Genomic DNA, 19,968 nt, shown 5'->3' with positions numbered 1-19,968 from the left:
ATGTCATTATTTGGGAAATTAGAAGTATATTTCCCAATTATCATTATTTGGGAAATTGCTAAAAGTGCAGATCTCTGGAGTATGAAAGATGAGTTTCCAATTCTCTCATGTTATAAGACTGATAACTGGTTTGGATCATATAGACTTTGATATGTATCCATAGACTCCAAAATTTGGTTTATTCAAATTTTGACTAAATAATAAAGTTTGAGTTGAGAAAGAAAAATGAAGGTTAACAGAATAATTAAATTAAAACAGATTTTCAAGGAAAAATAAGACAAAATACATATAATGTTAGGATTTGCCAAAATTTTACCTTCTAGATATCAAACTAAAATTATTTTTAAAGAATTTGACTTTTTCAGTAGGTTAAAGTATTCTGAAGATATTTTCCTGGGAAGAGCTCCAAAAGGGTCTAATAACTTACTCTTCAGATTATGTATTTTTACTTATATTGAACCTTTTAAATCAGTATATAGGTGTGTGTGTGTGTGTGTGTGTGTGCGCGTGTCGGGGGGGGATGGTGTATGTGTATGCAGGTTTAACTAATTTTAATTTTCAGTTAAGCTGTTTTTCAAAAAGGACAATTCACTGTTCTTTGTGGAGCAGCTTTGAGAATATAAGAATGTGATATTCTAGTAAATGCACAATCTGTCAAACTGTTATTTTGAGAAATATGCATGTCTTGCTCAGGAGGTCCGTCTCAGACTTCCCTCTTGTTTGGATGCCACAAGAAAATGTTATCAAATAAATGATACAAAACACACTTTCATCTTTTAGAATCTTTTTTTTTCTATGCTACAAAGAATTAGAATCACCCAAAATTAAAAATAATAATAAAATAAAAGGAAGTCTAGTAGAACCAGAGAAAGAAACAAAGAGAATTGCATATGATTTTTCCTGTATAGATTCCTTTTCAGGAGGAGTAGAACTAAAGGAAAACATATTAGAAGTCCTTTTACTTGAAGGATAATTTCCTGGCAAATAGTTGGACCAAGCGTATATTTTTCCCGTTTGGTTTCCCTGTTGTCAGTTCTTTGGATGTGATACAGGCACTTATTGATCTCACCGTTCTCTCATGATACATGGCGTTATTTGTGTTTTGGGTTTTTTTTTTAATTTTTCTTTATTTATTTTTGGCTGCTTTGGGTCTGCGTTGCTGCACAGGCTTTTCTCTAGTTGCGGCAAGCGGGGGCTGCTCTTCATTGCGGTGCATGGGCTTCTCACTGTGGTGGCCTCTCTTTGTTGTGGAGCACGGGCTCTAGGCGCACGGGCATCAGTAGTTGCGGCACGCGGGCTCAGTAGTTGTGGCACACAGGCTTAGTTGCTCCACGGCATGTGGGATCTTCCTGGACCACAGCTCGAGCCCGTGTCCCCTGCATTGGCAGGCGGATTCTTAACCACTGTGCCACCAAGGAAGGCCCGTTATCGTGTTTTGAGAATCATATTTTGTATGCATGGCATGAATCCATTTTGAAGAAAAGTTTAATTTATCAGTGCAACATCTTTGATAGAAAATGTTTCTAAGAGTTAGGAGTCTATGGTTCTATACATTGTTTCCGTGGGGTTACTACTTACCATCCTATTTTATATTGGAGGAATCAGGGAAATCTCAAGCTCCACATTTAATGCTTTTGCATTCATATGGAAACATAGCTCATGGTAAACCCCTGGGGATAAAGATCTAGTGTTCCATGGGCCATTATGAGAGCTTCAGGGTACAGAGTGCAAAGAACATATAGGGATTTTTTTTTTTTCTGAGCAGAATTTTGAGCATTGAAGCTCACTGCTGGGGAAAGAAGTTAATAATAAAGAGGAAAACTTGCAGTTCAAGTCAGACTTGAGGTGGAAATAGCGACTTCCCCAGAAATCTCCCTCTGGCTCTAAGTCTGACTTTTCTTGGCAACCCACATAAAATCTTTAAAAAAAATTTAATGACATACCCAGTTCTTCACATACGGTCTTTTAATGAGTTGAGGATTCTCTGCTTTAGTGTGCCTTTCATACCCGTTCAAAAGAGTTCAAGTCTCTATGAAAGGTAGAACTCATTCTGTGGCAAGTAACTGAAGACTCCCAAACTGACTTAACACAAAAGGGAATACAATGGCTCATAGAAATGAAAAGTTTCTGGGTGGGGAAGGCTTCAAGTACAGCATGATGAAGAAACTCAACTGGCAAACCCAATCCCAGGTAAACCTAATTTTTACCCACATTACACTTGAATTCTGAAGCCAAACATGAGTGGAGAAAAACACAGGATCTTGCTGACAGGTCTCTCAATTATAATGACTGCTAGCTTCAAGTGGTCCTTAATGTTGGTTGGTGTGATCCAGCCATGTTTCTCTACTCCATTTGATCTCCCACGAGCCTGTAAAACTATTTTACAATGTTTTCCTTTCTCCTCATCCATCCACTCCCTCTTCCCCACCTCAGTCTCCGTTGATGATGTTGTTTTCCATTTCACTGAGAAAATGGCAGGTATCAGAAGAGAACATTCATCTGTTCTGTATTTATCAGACCACTGTGTGTGCCCGACCAACTCTTGCTTTCCTTCTGTATGACCTGACCTAAAACTAGCCCCTCTATCCCTGCACTGCCTCCATCGCTTCTTGGGTACCTATGGGCATTGCTTCAGCATTTGTCCTCTCTCTTTCCTAGAGCATCTGTTTTCCTTCTCTGCTAGATCATTGCCAACCAATATACAAATATGATATAATTTTCTCTATCTTAAAGAAAATGAACTTTGTGAATGTACATTGCCTTCAGGCATGACCTCATTTGTCTGCTTTTTTTGTGTTGTTTTGTTTTTCTGTTATTTTCACTGCAAAACTTCTGTAAAATGTTGACTTATATACAGTGTGTCTCCACTTCCTCCTCTAACAGACTATCAAAACTTTCCTTCCCGAGGCCGCCTCCTTTGTGGTTATTTTTCAGGCCTTAATTTACTCAGCTTATTAATAATATTTGACATGGGTGACATACTTTCCTTCTTAAAACCCAATCTTCATTTCTCTTCTGGGACAGCTCCCTGGTTACTCCTTTTCAATCTCATTTACTGGTTTCAGCTCATCTCCCTGATGCCAAATGTTGAATTTACCCAGCTCTGAGTTTTCACTCCTCTTCTTTAACGACCTGGGTGATATCCAAGACATACTATTTATGTATTGATAGCTTTCAAATTGTGTGTTTTCTTTTTTTCCATCCCAGAACTCTTCCCTAAGCTTTAGACTCATACAGACTCTCCTTAGATGTCTGGTATCTAACCCTAACCACGCTAACCCTGACATGTTATACTTAAAATGATAACCAAATTTCTCATCTCTTCCCACAGCTTCCCTGCCCCATCATATCTCTCTAGAAAAGTTTCCCATCTCAGTATAGAGCAGATGCACCATTCCAGTTGTACAGGCCAAAAAAGCCATGGGGTCACATGCAACATCTCCTCCCTGCTCCCCCAAAACTCACCTCTGGTCTGTCTACAAATCCTGTTGGCTCTAACTTCAAAACACAGTCAAAGATGGTTGGAATCTAAAACCCCACCGCCACTGTGCCACCCTGACGCAAGCTACAACTGTCACGTGGCTGTTGCAGGAGCCTCCTAACTGACCTACTTATTTTCATCCTTGTTCCTCTACAGTCTGTTCTTAATTCAGAAACCAGAGTCCTGATAAACCTAAGATCTGCTGGGTTACTTCTCTGCTCAAACCTCTTTAAGGCTTTCCTCAGTCCATCATAGTGGAAGCCAGAATAGTCAAGGAGACCTAAGATCTGGCCTCTGTGAGCTCATCTCTTCTTCCTCCCCTTGCTTGTGCTGCTCCAGCCTTGTAAGGCCACCTTTGCTCTTCCTTGGACCTTTCAAGCACACTCCTCCCTGCAGCTTTGCTGTTCCCTCTGCCTCAAGTATTCTTATGCCCCAAATACTCCCTTCCTACTCAACTAGCTAATTCTTCCCACACTCCCAAAGGACTCTTCCAACTCCCTTTTGTCCTTTACATACCTTTTTTTTTTTTCTTTTTTTTGGGTAACACTTACCATCACTCATTTTCAATCTTACTAAACTAGAATGCAAGCTTGCTGAGCACAGAACTTGGTTTTCTACACTAGTTTTGTTTTCTAGTGCATCTCCAGTACCTAAAACGGTGCTAACAGCAAAGTTTTAAGACAACAATTTTAGGTCTGGTCTAAAGAATCTTGATTTCACTATCTGCAGTATTATCTGGTCAAAAAATGGATACATTTAGACTCTCTAATGTTATGTGGAAAATGGAATCAAGTTTATTTTATAATTAAAAAATAGTATAATTGTAGTTTGGGGGAATATCAAAAGCCCAATATTCATCTCTCAGGTATGTTTATACTCTTGCTTAAAGAGGAGTATTATTCCAATGTAGGGAAAACTGGAAACAACGAAAGTGAACAACAGTGGGGTCGCCTCCATTCTTTGGTACATTTGTATAATGGGGTACTAGGCAGCTTTTACAGACTGTGCTATAATGTTTAGTGGCTTCATATTCATCCATAATTGATTTAAGTAATCCAGTCATTCTAATGTATAGTTGATACTTTGTATGCAATAGTAACGGACATCCCTATACACACATTTTTTGGCATTTGCGCGATCATTCCCATGGTATTAATTCCTAGTGTTTTTGCTCAAATTAGATTCAGGTTTTTAAAAACTATATTATTAGTCAGAACTTTTTTCCTGTGATTTTTTTTGGGGGGTAGGATTTAGCAATTCTTTACTTAGAGAACTTAGTATTTTACTGTTACAAATGGTACACTGTTACAAATGGAACACTCATGTTGACAAATCATTGTCTCCAACTGTGCTTATTTCCATAGGTTACATTCGTAGATGCTGAATTACTTAATAAAAGAGAAAACACATATCTCAAGTCCTAACATGGTCACTTTATACATCTTACAAAATTGCCTTATAAGAAAAGAATTTCAATTTATCTTTCCTCAGAATTGTATAATGGTGTTTGTTTCATTTCAACTTTACAAAAAAAAATGTTATCTTTACAAAAAATGTTTTTAAGAAGGTATTATAGCTTCCAAAAATCTTTACCCAAATTGGTTAGGATATGCACCTACACAATTTCTAGTATAGTTCGTTCTGCTATAATGCTTGTTTTGAAAATGTGAACTTGTTGCAAGGTAATCAATATATTAGGGAACAATTAGAGTATAATGCACGTTTTGCATTTTCTATATGTGATTTTATCTGCAAGAAATAATAGGTGACTAGAGAAAACTGTGCCCAGCTGAGCCAAACCAGGCAGGAATCCAGAGCTCAGACATCTACTAGCTACCCTAGTTTACCACATGTGTTTATGAGCCTCACCTATCCATAGCTGATCCGATTTCAGGTAGCTTTCCCTTTACCACTTCACTATAACATGGTCATTTTTTAGGAACACGTACGTCTCATTATAGCAAAACTGTGTATGAATTCAACATACATCAAAGGTATGTCTACACAGGTGTTATTTGTGTTTGTTTGTTAATAGCCTACAGAAGTAATATTCTATTTTAGAGGCTTTCTGAATCACTGGTAAAGGCACTGGTGGATCTGTTATTAAGTATGTGTCCCTAGCCCCCCTATCTGCTCCTTAACTGTGTGTGGAGAAGGCAAACTTGAGACAGCAGAAATTGAAATGGAAAAGGAAGTGTTCAGAACATTTGGTGTAAGCAATATTGGAACTGAATATTTCTGTTTGAAAAATATGCTGTAGAGTCTGGGAGATGAGTTCTTTCAAGTATTGCTTCCCATCTTGGGTACACTTGAATCCTTTAGCTTTTCAGAAAGAAAGTTTAGTCCAAACTTGATACGCATTTTCAAGGAGGATTTTTCAAGCAAACAGTAGAGCAGGGTCCTTATCAATCCTTCAAGACTCAGGAAACATTTGGTTATTTTTTTCATCAGTTTCAAACAGGAGAGCTGACATTCTGTTTAGACAGAGTAAATGATTTGGGGGACATTAGAAAAGACCCCTTACTCAAAGAAGCATTGCCAACTCAACCAATGATGCCTAAATTGTTTCGTGCTACAGTAAGAGATGAAACTTCAAGTGTAGCCATCCCTGGGTTTGCATTCTAATTTAGATTCAGTTGCAAATGGCATCAAGTACAGCTAGGAAGAGTTTGAGGATAAGAGAACTGACAATGAGTAGTTGAAGAAGAAAGGTGATAAGGAATCAATTGAAAGTGAGCATAGGTACAAAAAGAAACAACACATATTTCCCATGTAACTGATACATCGCCTACTTGATATATTTTAATATATGTAAATATATATTTATGTATAATATAATATATTAATATACATTTAAGGGACTTCCCTGGCGGACCAGTGGTTAAGACTTCACCTTCCAATGCAGGGGATGTGGGTTCAATCCCTGGTCGGGTAGCTAAGATCCCACATGCCTCACGGCCAAAAAAACCAAAAAACATAAAATCAGAAGCAATATTGTAACAAATTCAATAAAGATTTTAAAAATGATCCACATCAAAAAAAATATTTTAAGTATATATATATTTAATATGTAATATACTTAATATATTGCCTACTTAACTGCCCTTTTAATAAGTCACTATATGTGAGTGTCGGGGCAGAGGGGTACCAGTAAAACAAAACAAAACAAAACTAAAATCTGACATGGTTTTGTTGTTTACAGTCATGAACAGTATTTACACAGCCTTGTTCTGTTACCATGTTACATCTTTTCCTCCTGGTCTCTTAAGAGTTTTTATCATAAATTTTGAGTAGAAGATTACAGGAAGGTGTTACTTAAGAGGCTGAACTCTTAAAACTTACCAACTCTGAAGGAATGAAACCACACTGGTATGGAAAGTACAAGGAATAGGTAACAACAAATGTAACCTCTGATAAGGTAAGAAAACCACATGGTGCTATTTGAAAGCACAGCCTTTGAAGTCAAGCAGAGCTGGCCTTTATCCTGACCCTTCACTTATGGGTTCACAATATGGAGGAGACCATTTAGCCATCATGAGTCTCGTTTGCTTCATCTGTAAAATTAGAACTGATGAGAACACTTGAAAGGATGTTTTAAAAGATTCAATGAGATAAAGTTGTGTGAAAATATTCTATATTATCTGTCACTTGGAAAGTATGGGAAATGAAGGCTAACAAAAAATAAAAAGAAACAAAGGAAAATGCCTTATGTCAGAGTTCTACTTTGGGAAACAGATCTATCTCCAGAGATGGTCAGGTTATGCAATCCCAAAGCAAAAACAAACAAACATATCTGAGATCATTGTTAACATTTAATGCTACTATCTTTTGATTCATGCACATACTTGTCAACAAATATTTGAGTGACTCTAAGGCATGAAGCTAGGTGCCAGGGATAAAACAAAGTACAAGACCAGTCCCTGTTCTCCATGTTCTCATTTGTAAAGTTAAGAAATTGGGACAAATAATCAATTAGTTCTCTTTCAGTTTTGATATTTTAGGATTTGATTATTACTGGTATTAGTAATATGTATATATAATTGCTGTTGTCTTAGCTTGGGCTGCTGTAACAAAATACCATAGACTGGGTGGCTTAAACAACAGACATTCATTTCTCATATTTTTGGAGGCTGGGAAGTTTAAGATTAAGATGCCAGCAGATTTGGTTCTTGGTGAGGGCCTCTTCTTAGCTGGCAGCTAGCCACCATCTTGCTGTGTTCTCATGTGAGCTCTTCTTTGTGCTTGTGTATGATCTCTCTGTCTTCCAGTTCTTATAAGGGCATGAATCCCATCAAGAGCATCCCATTCTCAGTGTCCCATTCTCATGACCTAATCTAAAGTTAATTACCTCCCAAAGTAATTACCTTCCAGTTCTAAATACCATCACTTTGGAGGTTAGGGCTTCGACCCGTGAATATGGGGGAAGCATAAACCTTTAGCCCATAACATCTATACAATACTGTTATTAGGACAGAAGTTTTATAGGATTCTCTCTTATCCTTAAGGTAACCTTTATTTGATAGTTATTAGTATGCTCACTTTACAGATAGACGCGGAGACTAAGAGAGGTGAAATTAATTGACCCAAAGTCCCATAATCACGGAGCGGCAAGGGCAGAATTCTAGACTAGAAGTGGACTAGATCTATATCCTTTATGGATCCCATCAGTCAGTCAATCAAATCAGCATTTATTCAGCATTCATTGTGTTTTAGGATATATAGTAAGTAATAATTAGACAGAGTTCTCTCCTCAAAGTACTCCCAGCCTACATTTCTACTCTACCTGAAGTTCAGGTTTATTTAAAAAGCAAAAACAAACAAAAAGTGGCTCCTTCTTGTCTAACTTGTGACTTGACTTGTAGCTTGGTGGATTTATTTTTCTTTCCACAATGCAGAAATCTTGTATCAGCTTTGTGCACATGAAAACAGAATGTTCAGATTGCAGGTTGCACTTTTGTTATAGGCATGTCAGTAGGTATAACAGGATACAAGGGCATGTATATGGCCATAGAATATAGATGTTTGAGGTGTATAGATATATGTCTCAAAGTAAAGACTTGTGTTGGTTTATATGACTGCTTTCGTTTGGCATATAAACAGGAATTATATGTATATACAAGAACAAACATGAGATACGTATGAATGATAAGTATGAAAATCTGCCAAGTACTTTTTAGAAGCTTCTGAGAAGCACATATATATATACATATATATATATATATATATATATACATACCTATATATATATATATATATATATATAATTCTAATCAGAATCAGTGGATGGATTATAAGTTTTCTAAACAGTTTGCTTGTAATTGATGAGTCGTATGTTAAGCTATGCAACTACTTCTGCAAATGAGAAGGAATAGAAGGGATTCTGTAAAGTTTGAAACATTACATAAAATATTTCCTTGAGCTTTTCTTTCCAACCATTTCCCAAAGAGCCTTTGGGTGTAAGAAGGTTTCACTATGAAATGCATGGTCAAAAATGCAAGAACTTCTGCGTTAGCCTTACATTTTGACTGTTGTATTTGGTGAGTTTTAGGAGGGAAATGAAGTGTTTCCCTGAGGTTTGAAGAGTGTTAGTCATGGGAGAGGAAGTTTAGGGTTAAACACTGTTCTATGCCAGCACTGATTGCCAGACCGCAAGTGATAAAGGTAGCAATACATCCCTTATCACACACACACATGTGCACTCACACACATACATGCACACATGCATACATATACATGTTTATGATATTCAGGATCCTCTAAAGTGCAAGGCCAGGGCAGGGTTTTAAAAGTGGAATTCTTCAAAAGTGCCAGGATAATCACTGGAATCAGAAAGAAATTCTTCTTCCTGCTGGTCTCAAACCTAGAGCCAGAAGACATTTGTTGAACAACTGCTTTCCCAGGACTGGTGATCCCCAGTTTTATATACAGCAAATGGTTTTGTTTTTATTGTTTATGTACTGATTTTTAAATATAATTCCATTTACAAAAAATAAATAAAAATAGAATTGGGATTCTTAGCAGTCAACAAAAATTCCTAGATTTCTTTTGATACAAACTTGTGTTAAACGTGTCGTAGGTTTTGCTGTTTTTAATCTAATGCATGCTTTTATCATTTTCCCTCAATACACTGCATTTTAAAATTTGATACCAATTCTTCCTAACTAAAATGAACTTTCTGAGTTCTGAATTTTTTAACCTAATTTACCACTATGAATTACACACACATTTTGTAAGCATTCCTTTTTGCTTTTAACTATCAGGCGAAATGTTTAAAAAGACCATTTTCGTTTACTGTGCAAGAAGTCATTCAGGTTTACAAATGGCTTATCTGTGTGGTGAGATTTTATAAATCCTAACACACATGCACGTGTGCGAGTGCACATGCACACACACACACACACACACCCCTTCTCCATGGTTTCTGAAATCCATGTTTGTAAAGCAGTGAAATTACCATGGAGCTTGGTCTTATCTGTAGGGAAATAGCTAAGGTCTCATGAGGCCAAAATGCAGGAATGAAAAAGGCAGATAAAATCTGAAAGTTGGAATGTAATCAATGCTGGAAGTACTCTTACACCAAGTAATCTTAAAAGCCATATGTGAGTGTTAGTATGAAAGGAATACTGTCATTTTACAGCAAGACATTGAACTAATTACCTTTGACCTGTCTTTGAGTAACTTTCTCAAGTGACTCAAAGATGCTTGAGATACTTATGTTGGTGTCTATTGTTTTAAGCAATGCATTGATTCAAATATTATTTTAATGGTTGAATAAAAAGCAAATTGACAACTTATTTTCCCTCTTCTTTTCTAAATCAACTTGATGTAAACTGTTCATGTTGAAGAGCATTGGACCAGCTAAATATACTGATGGGTTAGACTCACCAGAATTTTAAAGCGGGGGTGAAAAAAAAGGGTTTGGGGATAATTTACTTTCTTTGTTTTAGTAGCAGAGAATGTTCTCGTGAAGCTTCGAGTTAATATAGAAGCTCATTATATACAGTGGCATTGGTACCGACCAGGGTTCTTGACCTTCCCCAATCAATAGAACTTGATAAGAGACCAGACAAGAAATTCAGGCAAGGCTTTACTGGGGCCCCTATTGTAGCAGGGGGAGTGAAAACAAATAACAGGTTCCCTAGCTCGCTCCCCTAGGGGGTGTGGGATGGTTCCTTATATTTGGTGAGGGAAGGGGTGTGTCCCGCGGTCGAGCTGGAGGGGTGACTTAGGTGATCTCCCCACCCCTTTGGTGGTGTTGAGTGCAGGGGCATGTGCAGTACCCTGCTTTCACTCCCAACACCCTGTCTTTGCTCCTGGCTCTTCAGAAGTGGCAATTGGATTTTTTTTCTTTTGGTCTTTTTATATCTTCTTGTCCAGACTTTGCCCTAACTGCCCATGCACAGTTATTTTTAGTCCTTTATAGTTTCCTTGTATTCTGTTGCTCGAGGAGGGGTTTGTCCAGGTGAACGTACTGCAGCAAAGGGTCCCAGGGCCCAGGTCCCAGCCTGTCTCAGCATTACTTTCCTTGAAGGTATTAAAGCGTTGGAGAGAAACATCATCACCATCCCCTCCCCAGCAACTGGTGAAGAGATTCCAAAGAACCTGAATGATTGGATTCCAATTTAACCTTCTAAGTTTTCAAGTAAGAAACTGAAGTCAAGCAAAGTTCAGTTACTTGCTTGGTGTCCATAATCTGACCTTTAGTAGAGCCAGAATCAGGGTTGTTCCTGATTCTCCTGATTCTCCTTTTTCTCATACAGTGGTTTTCCCCAGATCATCCTGCATATAGGAAATATATAGGAAATATATTATCCTTCACCAAATTTGATATAGGAAACCTGGTGTTGCTCTTACCTCCACATGATTTCCCTTAAGGGTTTATGTACTCTTGTCACCAGCAACAAGAGTTTCTCTGAAGTTCTTCCAAGACCCAGTGAAGAGGTAGAATAAAAGGAAAAGAAAAGAAGGATAAATATGTTTACTTGCTATTTATATCATGTGTATACAAGCTCTTGAATTTCCAGTGGGTTCTATTATTTAAAACTATCATAGTGAGCCCTCCCAGAAGGTAAATGTTTAATTAATATCTTTTTTAATCATTGATTTTTTTTTAAAATACAGAAAAAGAAAGAAGATATATCCATACTTCCATAATCACTGTACATCTTAGAATATTTACTTCTAGAGTCTTTAAAAAATTGTTTTAGAAGAATCACTCTATAATTTTGTGAAAATAACCCATGTGATTTAAAAATCATCCCAAATCTCAGTATTCCATACATCCTTCTACGTATATAAATAGTTGGATACTTAGGTAGAAGTATGTTTATAACAATGTGATGCAGCTACAGATACTGTTTTTTAAAGTTCACGTTTTATTTAAAGGCATAATTGATTAAATTCCTGCTGTGAAAGATAGCACCTAGGGGTTAGCATGAGGGGTTAGCAGTCTCATCCATCCTCTCATTCCCCCACCTTCTGATTTTGGTAGTTATGGTATTAGTTGTATCCTTTTCACGTTTATGACAATTGACTTATCTTCAGTAAACATTATTTCCACTGTGTTTACTTTTATTTCTGTATAGAGTTATATTCAATATTCATCACCAGTCCTTTTATCACAATGCCTATCTTTTCATTTTGATGGTACTCTTCTTAATTGCCTGGATTTTGTTGTCAGACTTACTTTAGCAAGTGCTATATTTTCTGAGCACTTTCATAATTTAGACTATGGCTTTGTAAATAAACAACTGTATATAATATTCTTGGGTAATATTGCTTCATTATCTTCTAACATTGGATATTACTATATGGGAATCTGATTCCCCCTCATTCCTTGTAGATGTGTTTTGATCTGTTGAATGTTCAAATAATTATTTATCCTCCAGATTCAATATTTCAAATAAGATATGTCTTACTGTTGAGAATTATGCATTCAATTTCCCAGGAAAATGGGATAGTCTTTCAATCTAAAAATTCAGATTTATTTTTTTAGGGAAAATTTCCTATTATTTTATCTTTGAATATATCTTCTGTTCCATTTGTGAGTTTGCTACATCAGAATGCCAGTTATCTCAATATTAAATCATCTTTGCTTGGCCTCTTTCTATACAAGCTTTTCCTAATTACTTTAGTCTCTTTGCCTTTTTCATCTGCATTCACTGCATTTATCTCATTTCCAACACATCGGTAATTTGGTTTTTAGTGGTGTCTATTATGTTACTTGTACTTTCTAATTTATATATTGGCTCTCTAATGATGTTGTTTTGCCCCTTGATTTGTTTCCTTAGGTCCGCTACCTTCATTTTCATTTCATTCTGTTGTTTTTCATCTAGTCTTTGACCTCTAGTGTTGTTGAATTTATTTTCATAATAAGTAAATCTATTGTGTGAAACAACTTAAGAAATTTATTTCTGCTTCTCCCCTTAGATTTTCTTCTGGGTTGAGTGTTTTGTTTCTCTCTCTTCCTCCCCCCACTTTTCCCTCCCTGCCCCACCCTCTCTCTCTCTCGTTATTGTTGCCGATAATATATTTCCATATTTCTCATGTGTGGGTGACTCTGTCCAGACACTATTTGTGCCAATATAGCAGGAGTTACTTCTAGACTTATTTACCACGCTGCCTGAGACCCCTTGGGCTCCAGTTTGTAGTGCTGGATATTTCAGGTTTTATTAATTATTTAATAACCAGCAGGAATGGTCAGGGAGTCAGTTCAGTTGAGGCAACATTCGGCCTCTTTGAGAGCACCCAGCTTCGTTGGCTGGTTCCGTATCCTATTCCCTTCTGTAGGGGAGGGGCTGGTCCTCAGGTTGATAGCCACTGCAGCTTCTCCTCAATCAGAAAAGGAAGGAAAAACATAGGACTCTCCATAGGTTTCACATTGATTCAATTTTGGAGGTATTACTAAGAATTCTTAGGCTTTTCCCCAAAGTCCAGGGCAGTTTCTGGTGTTTAAGGACAGATAAGGACCTAAATCCTGCTCTGCCTTTCTCTTCTATTACAGAAACATCTATTTTGATTTTTTTTTTGTTTGCAATTGACTGCTTTCTTTTCTTTGGTTGCTATGGTTGGGGTGTGTGTGTGTGTACGTGCGTGCACGTGCGCGTGTGTGCTGGGACTTTTGACTTCATTGGGTATTGGGGGAGGGAAATTAGTTGTGTGTTAGAATTCATCATCGTCTCAGTTAAATGTTTGTGTTGGAAGATTCCCTCATAGAATATCTACTACTAACAAAAAACTTGAAAAACAAAGTTTTCACTATAATTTACTGTAACTCTTCAATGTCCACTTAAAAATACACAGAAATTGCTCTAATGCATGACAGAAACATTTTTTCTAGCTGTTTAGAATATCCACATCTTTTACTCTCAAATAACAAGAGGGCATGCTAGAAAACATTTGACTGAGGGAAAAATAATAAGTCTTAAAAATTTCTGTCAGTATGCAGTGTTAGGAACTAGATAACTTATTCTAAATATTTATTATTTTTTTCATAACCCATGTGAGTTAATGTTTTTATCTTGTTTTTCTTAAAATGTTTTCATTTTCTTCACAGCTAAAGTTGAAAATTGGATAAGAACGATGGTTATAAATTGTATATGTATGGATATATCATTTGCATGTCTTTGTGTATACATAACATTTTAAATATAGGTATTCGATTTTACAGTTTACATAGGATTACATAGCACAGATATGTATATAAATATATAGAAATAAATGTATTTAATATATGTGTTTATATATACATATGCATACATACACACACAGATTTAATTGTTGGAGAGTTGCCAACATCTACTGAAGGACACTGATAGCACACAAATTAAGTTTCCAAAGACATGGTGATAACATAAGTAAGCATATAGGATTAGGGCCTTGAGATTAATCCTCCTATCATTTTTATCACTGGTTTGAGCCTTACAACATCATTCTCCCAGTTTGGTCCTAAGCTCTACAGTTAAAGAGAGAAATGGAAAACTCAGTCTGGATTTAGAGAGAAGCAATCCTGATTACAGAAGCAGTGGAAACTGAGGAAGAGTAATGGGATTATTTGTCTGGATAAAGAAAATTGTGACAAGAGGTCTAAAATAGTTTCTAAGGTCTAAATAGTTTCTATTTTAAAAAAACAAAACAAAAAAACAAAATAAAACAAAATAACCTAAACACAACTCCAAAGTAAAGGTTGAAGGTCAGATGTTCTTCATCCCCACAGCACATAGACTAGAATTTTTAGATAGGAGCACAAATTTTTTGCCATAATGGGGTAAGAGATAAAATCAAAAGGTCTCAAATTTTATTTCTCTAAGATGATTAAAATATCCTCTTTGCCAGCTATAGCAGAATAGCTTATAGTTTGATGCTTCTAATATTCTATTGTTGTCATTAGCGTTGACTTTAGAAGAAAAGTATACCTTATTCTTAAATGTTGTTCCTCATCTAGCTTTTCCATAGCTATTACCTGTTTGCAGCCAGAAAGTGGCAATGCCAAAGCATTGGCCTATGAAGACTAAACCACATCCATGCCTGTTTATCTAATAAGTATTTATTAGCACCCATCCCATGTTTAGTCTTGGGGACAGAAAGTGAAGTAAGGTAGCCCCTGTCCTTAAGAAATTAAGAGCTTGGTGGATTTGCATCCAGATGGATGCTACAAGGGGATGAATTGTTGTTGCCTCATCAGCTTTTCTGAAATGTAGTTTTCAATAATGATATATTTACTTCTGCTTGAGAAAAAAATATATAATTAAATATACCACTTAGGCTTACACATATGTCAGGGAAAAAGGTAATGTACATTCTGGAAGTTGTTAAGAGGACCCAAACCCCCCCACCCCCGGAAATTGAAACACTTTTTTGAATAGAAAATGCTAAGAATAAAATCCGTAGCTTAATAGTCATTTTTCTAGAACAATGGGAGCCCCAGTCAATATTATTAATTAGAACAAAACTAAAATGAGATCTTATTTCCAATGTGGGATACATTCTAGTCACTTAAGGCTAGAACCCAACTAGACCCAGATTTCAAATCACTTGTCACATAAGAAAAGGCCTGGAGAGAAGTGTTGGATTGGGCAGAAATATATCACACAGCTCCTTGTTAAATAAAGGAGAAGGAAGGTTATTCATTTAAAGATCAAGTTAGCTGAAAGAGTTACTTTGGCACCAGAAGTTGGTGCAGGAAGAATTGAAACTATGGGATCAAAGAGCTATTTCTAATCTATAAATTGAATGTCCATTAGAAACCTTATTCCATAAAAGTAGGATTTCGTTGAGGTACATTTAACATGGAAGCCTGAATTGATAAAAAAATATTTTCCCCCTGTGCTATGTTATCGCTAAACCTACATTGAACACCAGATGGCTTCCTTTGTAGTCATCTGAATGTGATTACGTATCAAACTGTGGCTCCTTAAGGTGAAATTATCTGACTGTACTTGAAAGAACTCAATTTATTTTGGATATAGAGTTAACCCAGTTTGGCAGCAAACGTATTTTAGATTTTTGATCTGGTCAGAATCTTCAGGTATTTGCATTTAAGAGAAGACTAATGGGTTTATGTCCATTATTTCAACAACAAATTAACTCCAAAAGGCCTGGAGAGATAGGAGTGTTTTGCTCAGGGACACTAGCTGTCTTTCTAGTGTTCTCAGGATAAAAATGTAGCCCATCAAGGCTCATGGTAATTTCTATTGTCTTCCTAACAAAATCTCGCTAATCTGTTTTTTTCCTTGATGTTTATCATTCCCATGATGTTTATCATGTTTATCATTCACCAGTTGTGTGTTCTGCCTAGTGTTCATTTAAACCACCTGCATTCCTTTAAAGTTTCATTCTTGCAGTTTCAAAGAGCTGTAGTAAATTTTTAGGATGTATCGAATCTTCTCAATTTCAAGGTAATACAGAGTGTTAATTATGTGTCCTAGAGCAGTATTTTAGAATTGACCCACATTTATTTGTACCTAAATAACTGGAAAAGAATAGATAAATGTTACTAAAAATACTTGTGAGGCATCTTTTATGTGAAATAAAACCTTTAATACTATTTAGATTGTTGCTGATGACTTGGTTTGGGGCTGAAATTACCGAATAAATTTTACTCTACAGAATGCAAATGATTAGTCATAGCATAGAAACTCATTTATAAAATATTTAATTTAGAGAAAACTTTTATTCAAATTTAAGGTTTAAGTGTACAATTCTAATGATTGCAGTGTAGAGGGATCTCTCGTCTATTAGTCATTTCTAAATATGATAGCATTTTCTAGAACAGACATATTTTTTCCATCTTTCTGTTGTAGTCACTATCTCTTCTTCCCTCAACCCCTAAGTTATAAAAATTCTCTATATATGTACTCTAAGTACTTAAGAAGATCCTGAGAAACCAAGATCTAATGAAAATGTGGGTAATTTATTTTTGGTCATGAATTTTATTCTATCTAAAGAAGGAAAGTATAACAAAATCAGTATCGTGCCTGAAATTGCTGTAGCATCATACGTGTATGTTAAGCAGTTCTCTGAAATGGACTAAAACTGGGTGAATGGAACGATTTGATAAGCTTGAAAATTCATGGCACTTCATTTTTATTAGTCATTAAGGAATTGTTGAGCTGTGACAGGGCGAGAGAGCGTCATGGACATATACACACTAACAAACGTAGTAAGGTAGATAGCTAGTGGGAAGCAGCCGCATGGCACGGGGATATCGGCTCGGTGCTTTGTGACCGCCTGGAGGGGTGGGATAGGGAGGATGGGAGGGAGGGAGACGCTAGAGGGAAGACATATGGAAACATATGTATATGTATAACTGATTCACTTTGTTATAAAGCAGAAACTAACACACCATTGTAAAGCAATTATACCCCATTAAAGATGTTAAAAAAAAAATTGTTGCCCCCCAAATAGTTTAAAGTAGTGAATTATTCCTTCCATGAGAGTGGAAAGGAAGGAGAACTATGTTAATATTCAAAGGGAATTAAAAGAAAAAGCATATGCTTCAGGCCCCATCTTTATAGTCTGGTTAGTAAATAATGATGTAGGTGAAAAATATCTAACAATAATAAGTGGGATAAAAATCGAGCACAGAGAGAGAGCACTGCAAGAAGCAGGAAACCCCATCATCGGCTTCATGAAAGACAACATTTCATGGAAGATGGAGTGTGTGAGTTCCCTCTTCACGATCAGAAAAATGATAAAGAAACATGTCCACAACCATTGATAAGTCATGTTCACTCATTAGTCCCAGTTTATATTTGTCTTGAGAATCTAGTACCCCAGAGCAGTGAAAGTTATACCTAGGTCCTAAATTCTGGGAAGCAATCCTAAAATAGGATGAATAAATCCTAGTCTGCTCATCACAAGAAGAGAGAGGAGTAGCATAGGAATAGGAAGGATTAAGAGTATAGAAGAGGAAAGCAGGAAGAGAAGAGAATACTAAATCTCCTTCTCTCTATATAAATATATACACACATATGTATATGTTTATGTATGATATATGTTTATGTATATTTATATTACTTATATACATATATATTTAAAGTTTAGTCTCAACCCCATAAATTAATTTCAAGATCCACTTATGGAAGTCATCTGAATTTTGAAAACTCTGATGCGGGTACAAATGATTCCAGGAAATCTGATGAACATGAACGCCAGGGCTTAGCAGACTCAGACAGTTTTCATGGTACCAGGAAAGAAGGGCTTAAAGGGAGAGACAGAATAGACAACGTGATGTTATTTTTTTTAACAGCTCTAATTGCTTAATTTCTATTATCACTGAGGCTTTGGGAATATTTTTGAGTTATCCTTCCATCAGAATTTTTCGGTGGCAAAATAATTTTCCATCGGAATTTTCCAGAGGTAGAACTATTACAAAATAGTTCAGAATGTAGGCAGTGGAGTCAGCCTGTCTGTGTGGTTTGGAGAAGTTGCTTACACACCACAGTCTCTTCATTTCTAGAATGGGGGTAAAAGAGCCTGCTTCAAAGAGTTGTGGTGTGAATAATAAAGTGCTTAGGTTAATAAATCGTACAGTCAGCTCTCAATAAATACTGGCTATTGGCTGGTAAATAAATACTTGATCAAAATCTGTGATAAAATTGACAATTTTATCCAAAAGAATCCAAAAGAGACAATAAATGTATCTGCTCAGAGGCACTCAAGAAATATTTCTGATGTTGGTTCATTCTCAGTGAATTTGGTGAAAGAATAAATAAAGTCTAATATTACTATAAATTATAAGTAATTACTCTTAGCCCTATATACAATGGTGACACATTCTCTGTAGGAAAGCTCTCAGACACATTTTTTCCATATCTTTAATCTGTGAATAGTAATGAATCCCAGCCAAGTCACCTAAACCAAGTTGCCCCTGTGAAAGATTCAAGAATTTAAAAGTTGTTTGGTACTAGAGGCCCAAATATTTAATTAAAAATAGGAAGATAAGACAGGGAAGGGGAGAGAGGGAGGGACAGAGAGAGAGAGAGAGAGAAAGAAAGAGGAGAGGGGAGGGGAGGGGAGGGGAGGGGAGAGATCTGACTTCCAAGATCATTCAGTAGAAGAACTAGGACTTGAATCCTGGATGCCTTCCACTGGCTCTTCGATTTTTCTAGAAGGCAATGACCATCAAAGATTGCAAATTCACTTTGACTTCAAGGGAAAGTTTTGCCGACGGTGGTTGGAAAGAGCAAAGTATGGTGGTTACTCAAAGAAGCAAAAATGAGCACACCTTACCCACTGAACGTAACAACAGCAAAGACAAATATTATAATCTGTCTTTAAAAATGTCTACGAAAAATACATATTTATTTCCAAGGTGAAAAGGGGATCAAGGCTGCTACTTCCCTGTGAATTTAACCTGGATTTCAGACAATATAAATATTCAAGTTTCACATCATTTTAAGGTTCCCAGCGGAAGAAAATGACAGTCACTTAAAAAAAATTTTTTTCTTTATTGGAGTATAGTTGATTTACAATGTTGTGTTAGTTTCTACTGTACAGCAAAGTGAGTCAGTTTTACATACACATATATCCACTCTTTTTTAGATTCCCATATAGGTCATTACAGAGTATTGAATAGAGTTCCCTGTGCTATACAGTAGGTTCTTACTAGTTATCTATTTTATATATAGTAGTGTGTGTATGTCAGTCCCAATCTCCCAGTTTATCCCTTCCAACATCACTTTTTAAAATGTTCCTTTCCTACACAGTGTTCTGAGGCACCAGGTCTGAGAGATTCACTAGCGAAGGTGTGTTATATTTGTAATTTCCTTTAAATTGCAAATTTCCATCATAGAGTAATGAGTATTATGGTAATTAAGACATTAAATTAGTGTATCATGTACCCTGCTGAGAAAATAGTAATATAGTATAGCAATGCACTAGAGTAGATAATTGCTAGGACAATAGGCATGTGTCCACAGTAAAGATGATGGTCATTTTTAGTGCCCTTATCACCACAGCCAGTTTCAATAGGAAGGAGTCCGTCA

At 36.3% G+C, this 19,968-nt stretch overlaps 1 protein-coding gene across 1 annotated transcript in view; it reads left to right on the top strand.

Moving 5' to 3' along the window:
• DCC (DCC netrin 1 receptor) overlaps positions 1–19,968 on the top strand; it is a 1,193,354-nt gene that overhangs the window by 691,589 nt on the left and 481,797 nt on the right.

The sequence above is a fragment of the Stenella coeruleoalba genome, assembly GCF_951394435.1.
Source record: "Stenella coeruleoalba genome assembly, chromosome: 14".
Taxonomy (NCBI): Eukaryota; Metazoa; Chordata; class Mammalia; order Artiodactyla; family Delphinidae; genus Stenella; species Stenella coeruleoalba.
This window is presented reverse-complemented; position numbering and strand designations above follow the sequence as displayed.